Source organism: Salvia hispanica, chromosome 5, assembly GCF_029641045.1.
Source record: "Salvia hispanica isolate PSC_SH4W2 chromosome 5, Shi_PSC_v1, whole genome shotgun sequence".
NCBI classification, from domain to species: domain Eukaryota; kingdom Viridiplantae; phylum Streptophyta; class Magnoliopsida; order Lamiales; family Lamiaceae; genus Salvia; species Salvia hispanica.
Window position 1 is genome coordinate 43,006,723 of NC_142696.1, and position 7,974 is coordinate 43,014,696.

Sequence of the window (7,974 nt, forward strand, 5' to 3'; positions counted from 1 at the left end):
GCCAATGCATGCAATCGACACTCCCGAGCATCCCGGGGAATCCGTGCACGTGTTCGTGAAGACGGAGCAGAAACTGACAATCTGCGGTGGTTGGCTTTTTCAGAAATTCGGCGGTGAAGGCTGCCCGGACGCCTTTGCAGAAGTTCAACAAACAAAGTCGCCCAGTGGATTCTCCGACGTGCAGGTATTCGTCGAACGCATCCGCCGTTTGTCCAGTAGCAAGCTGACGGATCGCCGCAGTACATTTCTGGAGCGTCGTGTGGCTAGGACGACCAACAACGTCGAACCCTTCCCTGAAGAACTCTTCCCGTGCCGCCAATGTATTCGCGATATGCAAAAAGAGCGGGCGTGACATACGGAAACGGCGACGGAAGTAGATATCTCCCCACACCGGGTTCGGACTGAAGTAATCACGTTCCAACCTTGCGGCGGCTTCCTCCCGTTTACGGTGGATGTATGTCCGGCGTTGCCTAGGAGGCGCGGCGGCTTCCTGCTCCCTACGTCGATCTGCTTCTAGCGATTCTTCCATTATTCGACGCATTTGCTCAAATGGATCCATAATTGATTAAATTTAGGAGAAGAAAAAAATAAAGGAATGATTTTATAGAAGTGATTCGAGAGGAAAGAAAGAGAGATGAGAGGATAAATGTGTGTTTGTGTGTAATATGGAGAATGGAGAAGAGTATATATAGAATATATAAAAAAAAAAAAATTAAAAATTAAAATATTACCGTTTTTTTTTTTAGTTTTTTTTTTTTTTTTTTTTTGAAAAGTCTGATTTTAAAAAAAAAAAATTGAATTATGACGTCATAAATCCGACGCCCACTCGCGGGTCGGCGAGTGGACGTCACGCCACCAGCCCGCGCGCGCCACGTGGCGCCGGGCGCGTGTCTCGCGACCTCGAGACTTGCCTCGCCGGGACGCGTTGGGCGTCGAGACATCTCGTCTCGTCGAGACGAGACGGGAGCCGCAACGCTGTCTCGATGCCGTCTCGTCTCGTCGAGATGAGATCGAGTCCGCAACGAGGCAGCGTTGCGGATGCTCTTATCCTTTTATTTTGTTCTTTGTGATCTTCAACCTTGTCGTTTGCGTGCTTAAGTTAATAATGATAAAAAAAGTTAGTAATGATAAAATGATTTGCGGCTGATGTTGACGTCTTTGAATAAATAATGGAGTACTTATAAGTGATTTGCCAAAAGAAAGCACTCTCGAAAGTCTTACCATCAATTAATTAATTTTACAAATTTCGTTGAGATTTTTTTTGGTTTGAAAATAAATTCACAGGGTCGCCGTTCAACCACTCAATTTAACGTATAAACGTATACTATTAATTTGTGCAGATATTTGACTTTGATATTAGGCCGCAAAGAAAAATTTGATCGTGGATGGAATTAGTAAAAATTAAATTTGGATTAGTTTGCAGAGAGTGTTGGATACCATTTCGCAATGAACCTAATGGTTCAAGTTCACATTATTATAAAAAGTGTAAGAATAGGCAAGTTTAAGTTCCTGGTTGGTGAGAGACTATTTTAGACTCTCTGTTCCCGATCAGTAATATTGATAGCGAACTACATGAATTTTGATGTACTCCATTACATAATTTTGTAATTAAAGAAGATGTGGAGGAACTTTTTATGTAATAGATGATGCTCGCATATCATTTCGCAATATATACGTACTATATTATTATAAATTTGTACTTAAAGAAGTGATGGAGCAACTAAGTTTGTTTTTTTGTTTATATTTGCTACTATCATTATTATTTTATATTATTTATATGTTTATAAATAAAATTTACACATTAATTTCAAATTTAGTCTTCATTCCAATTAATCTGTTGACTAGCTTGAAATTGAATGTTAAGGTTATACTTGAAAATTCATAATTCGATAAAATTTTAACTCGAATAATCCATAAACTGAATAAAGATGTTCTAAAATTCGATGGACTGCAAAGTTTGAAGAGGTAATATCCGGGGGGACATCCCTACCTCACAGTCACACCAGCCACAGGAGGGTAGTTCAATGGTAATATTAATGGTTAACTAGGATTATTATTGTCATTTTGATTGAAACTTAGAAAGTAAGCATTTGATAAAATAAGTCATGATAAAGTAAACATCCTATTAAAAGACTATATGTGCCCAAAACGTAAGTATAAAACATAACCATATCTAATATCTTCATATGCAATTTCCATTCATACAAATCCCTTAATGTTTAATAGATTAAATTCATATTCAAGGAATAATTTTTATTAATGAAGTCATTGGTGTCATGTTAAGCCCGAGCACCAGAGTTTGCAAAAAAAACACGTTTAAGCTATTGGGCTTACATAAGAAAACAATTAAATGGGCTTACGTCATTTGGGCCCTTAATGCGATGGTTTTGAAGGATATAAATCGACCCAATTCGCTTATTTCTTTACCCAAAATTTAAGTACTGCTACAAAATTCACTCAATCGAATGAAAACTACATATTGATATGAAATGTTATCAAACTGTTACAATTAATAATTGAATCTATACAAAGCGAGTTTTGGAATTTTTTTTTAAAAATATTTATATGTTTTGTCCTTATTTTAAAATATCTATATATATATATATACTAATATAAAATGCGAGTTTTTGGCCATATTTGAATATTTAAAAGTTTTTGGTATGATATAAAGTGTGTCCAATATATAAAATTTGTATTGATTATCATAAGCTAAGCTGCCGTTATACTCAAGATTATGCATTTGTGTATAAATGTAGATCTTATATGTAAATATTGATGAGGCCGTTTTCTATCTAAAAATTGGTGACATTTATTATTTGCTAGAAATTTATGTTATATTTCAATAGATATAATGAAGGATTATAAATTTTCTCACATCATGAGCATTATCCACCACAATAATATGATCCAGTCAAAAGTTATATTCATGCACATTACTTAGTAACGTACTCTATATTTATATACATTAAAAATAATTGAATTTCAATCATTATGTCATTACATTAAAAATAAAAGGTTTTAAAAATTTATTATACATAATTGGAGAAGTGAAAGGTTTTTTTTCAACTATAAATATATGATATGTGTTGGCTCTAAACCCACACACTCATTCCTGTTATTTCTTATTTCTATGGCATTTGTCACTGAATTTTTAATAAACTTTATTATATTTGGTTTCATTTTCCTATATATTTTATTCTACGGTCTCCTATAAACGTGATTTGATTAGCTCTCATTGTTTATGTAATTGCAAGAATTATATACACTACGTGAATTGTGGTGTTGGAGGCAATTGCTTACGTGTAAAATTAACTTTTTTATTTAAGTATGAGATTCGTAGTTTACATCCTCTCACTCACTACGTTATTTCGTATTTCTATGGCATTTATCACTGAATGTCTAATAAACATTATTCTTTGGTTTCATCTTCCGATAATCTTTATTCTTTATTCTATGGTTTTCTATAAATGTGATTGCATAAATTTGATCAACTCATTGTAGGAATTATAATAAACTACGTGAGTTACGGTGTTGAAAACAATAGTTTAAGCAAAACATTAAAAAATTTTTTTATGGAAGTATGAGTTTTGTAGTTTATTTTGAGAATTGATATTGAAATGTAACCTTTCCTTCATTCAATTACAAATGTAAATATTAATATAATATGCCTTCTAATAAAATTGGATGTCGAATTGGATGTCGAATTATCAGTTGACCGCAAATAAGGAGGAAATGGGTTGCGTAAGTATATTTATTTAATGTGTAATTATTTTTAGGCTCTGCCTTGGAAATAATTACATGCACAACTATTGTAACAAATATATCTTTTTTTCAAAACATAATTGTGTGACATATTTTGAAAATTTTAATTTGTATCAACGAGGTTGATAGTACTTGTGATTCCACGGTTGATAATGTATACAATTTTTTTTTCAAAACTTATAAACTAATATGTTATTTATAAAAATTTTATATGTACCACGTACTTAATTACTCATTTTTACATTTTAAAGTCTCTTTAGTATTGATGATTATTGTTGTGTATTAATTTTTTTATGTGAATGGTATTCAAGTGTTTATGTTCCATTGATAAAATATAAAATTATGACTATTGTTTTGTGATAGAGATAAAAAATTGGTCATTGGAACTTTGAATAATTTTATAAATAATGCAGATTCCATATCGTTATCTTAAATATGTGTATGCACTTGGTTGATTTCTAAATTTGTTGTAATGTTTTTGGGGTTGTACATTTTAAATTATTTTATGTGTTTGTGATTTTTAATCTTTAGATAAATAGTTGTATCGGATTTAAAAATAATTAATTTTAAATAGAAATTTATTTTACGAAATTAAATCGATCCGTGCATCGCACGGGTGTGATACTAGTTTATAAGTTACGGACCAATTTGAATATTTTAAGTAACGCTCATGAATATTTATTTAGATATTTTAATGAGCATCTGACTCATTCTTAAAGCACTACAATGACTCATTGGTGGTTACAAATATTTAAATAGAATAAAGAGCATTTAACAAATTTCGTAACATATATTGTCTTGATTTTATAATTTATGATGTTTTAATTCCATGATCTCTCATGTACTAATTTTGTATCTATAAAAGGCACAAAGCTATGGATGAAATACACACTAACAAAACATTCTCCATTCTCTCTCAAGCTCTCAACATTTTATTGCACATTTTAGAAACATTGTTTTGCTCGATTTCGGAGCCCCATCAAGTTTATAGGTATCTAGCAGGTTTGAGATGTTATATACGTTAGGAGGAAGTCGTTTCATCTTTGGGGAAAATACGTCAATCCGAGAGCACTAACCGTGATGTAATTTGTCTTACGGAAAGAGGATTTTTCTTGGCTAAATTTTCATTGTAATTTCCATTTCATTTATTGTTGTTTTTTTTCTTTGATTACAATAGTTAGAGTACCGCGTGTATATGGTTACAGAATTTTATCCCAATATTTCTTACAGTTCTTAGAGAGGAAAGAATTGTCACATCCTTAATTCAAACATACATAGTATTTATCTTCATCTTTACACAATTTATTATTTTTAGTAGAGAAATATAAAGGAATGTTTTAAACATATTTTTCAAAAATGTCAATACTTAATATAGTCTCTTTAGCATTGTCCAAATAATTGTGTTTGTCTTAATTCCGGTTTAAATATGTTTAATTTAATGTCTTTAGGTGTAAAATGAAAAAAATGGGAGTTTTGGGAATATTCACAAGATTGTCATTATAAAATTTTGTAATATTAATGAAAAATAAATACGTCTTTGATTAATTTATATAAAATTAAACGTGGGACGTGAGTGGGTCATGGGGAGTCTTTGCCTCTTCACCTCGTTTGTAACTGTCATTCCATTACCATAATTTTGTGGTGTAAGGTATATTAATTTTATGACCTTTCATGTTATTCGTATAGGATTTGTATGCGGCGTATTTGTTAGGATTGCAGTTGCCCATCATGGTTTACGTCTTCCCCTTTTTTGGTATAGGTGGAAAGAAAAGGTCGTCAATCTACTATGACCTATGGAATATCAAATATTTGAGTAAATTCAAGTGGGATGATCTCAAAGAGGATACGGGTAATTTGATCGAATCATGCATAATATATTCTTCATCTTTACGCAATTTATTATTTTTATATATCTATTGTCACTCACATTACACTTATATTAAGTGATAAAAAAAAATATTTGATCATTAATATGTACTCCCTCCGTTCCCGATTAGAAGTCACACTTTGACCGGACACGGGTTTTAAGAAATGTAAAGAAAAATTGGTTGAAAAAGTTAATGGAATGTGGGACCCATTTTTTTTATATTGGTTTTATAATAAAATGTGAGTTAATTGAGTTAATGGAATGTGAGACCTACTTACTATTTATGGTAAAAATGAAGTGTGACTCTTAATTGGGGACGGACCGAAATGGAAAAGTGTGACTCTTAATGGAGGACGGATGGAGTATTTTTCAATACTTAAGTAGGATATTTTTGCGATGGAAGAATTGTCATGTACACATGGAAGTAAGAGATAGCTCTGGAATTTTAATAATTTGCGTAAGCTATAAAGAAGGAAGCAGACTTTCCTATCCTATTTGTGAATAGGTGTTACTGTCACTTTGTGGTAAAAAAAGAAGACGAAGTGGAGATTCTACAAACTATAAATATGGAGAAGTGAGAAAGTATTTTTTTTGTTATTGTCTTAATTGGAAAGTAAATGGTTGGAAGAGGGGAAGTGAAATGATTTTTGGAAAACAATTGATAAGTCGTATTCTAAGCCTTGGTTACTGGTCAGTATGTCGTGAAATGCATGTATTATCTGCAAAACAGTTGCTCAAGTGTGCAGGATTAAAGGATCCAAGTTAGTAGGAGACGATTCAGGTGACGCAAGTGAAAAGGGCGCCAGAAGGGTGCGATACTGACCAGGATGCATGGCAGAGAAAAGGCTCGAGATGGAGAAGGAGGATAGCTGGGATGATCATTGGCAAGGGCAAAAAGGTCAAAATGCGGAGGAAGTCTACCCTAAAAGCAAGGGCAAGCCTCCCTATAAAAGAAGCCACTTGGAGAGAGAGAAGAGATCGCACTTAGAGTTCGCCCTTAAGTCCAACCACCACACTTAGTTAGAATTCTCTCTAGAAGATCAGTTCCTTCAGCATTATCCTATCTCTCGTTCCTCGCCACAGCCATGATCACTTGACGTCCAAGAGTCTGCCGGAGAAGTCATCGGTCCACCGTTCCAGCCAGTTATCGTAGTAGTGTAGTAGTATCATCGCCCGGAGTGGCACAAACAATCTTAATCGCTTTCTTAGTTTAAAGTTTACTTGTTTTCATCGTTGGTTATTTGCAAACACTCATCGTTGTTGCTCTTTTGAAGTACTTTATTATTTTCCAACATTTACGTTATGAAGTTTCTATTTCGCATGTCGCTTTGGTTCGAGTTTGCTTCATTCTGCCTAGGAAAGTTAGATCTAGTTATTGCTTTTAATTTCTGAGTGCTTTCTTATCTGGAGTTGTTGATTCGAAGTTGTAGCTATGTTTAGTCAAGTTTTCGTGCATGAGTTTCTTTTCTGCGCCGTGATTACCACCCTGCATGTCAGTCAGTAGAAGTAAAGTTGCAGTTTCACCGTTTAATTTAAGTTTGAGCATTTAAATCGATGGATCTTGAGTTTGAATTTATGAATCTGAAGTTTAGTTATGGTGTTTGTGTTTATCTGAATTCTGTTAATACTTGGTGAAATAGAAAACGTCAAAATCAACTTTAGTTTGAACCACTTTACTTTTAAGTTACTTTTGCTTTTGTTCCCTACTTTTCAGATGTACTGTCCAGACCTGTCAGAGAACCACCCAGCCACCAAATATGCCTTGTAGTCTAATTTTTCTCTTTTAGTAACTGTCTACTTTCCATATGTCTCTGAGACACCTTGTCCCCTACTTTCACGAACACCACCACATGCCTGTTATTTTTACTCCTACTAGTCAGTAGGGTGCCACCTTTATTTCGTGTCTAGGTAAAATCTCAACCCAAGCGTGGTAGCTAACCAAAACACCCAGGAAAGTCACCGCAGTTATCAAAACGTGCCCATCCTCGTGGGATTCGACCCTTACCTCCATTATACTAATCAGTAGAAGTGGGTTGAGGAAATTTGTTTGAAGCCAGGTCCCGGTTATCGTACCAACGACTCAACTGGGTCGGGAATCTCTTCCTGATCAGTTGGATACACTCCAATTCACATACGAAAAACCACAAAATTGAAGAGGAAAAAACCTGACTGTCAACAATTTATATTGAAAGTTTCATTGTTCAATTCCAACATATTTGTGAATCCATTTTCAATGGTTAATATTCCATTTTCAATGGTTAGTATTCTTTTAATCAAGGAAATGTTAAAGTGCATTTTAATCTTAAAGTGAAAAACATTTTTTAAATTGCATTACGGTGCTATTG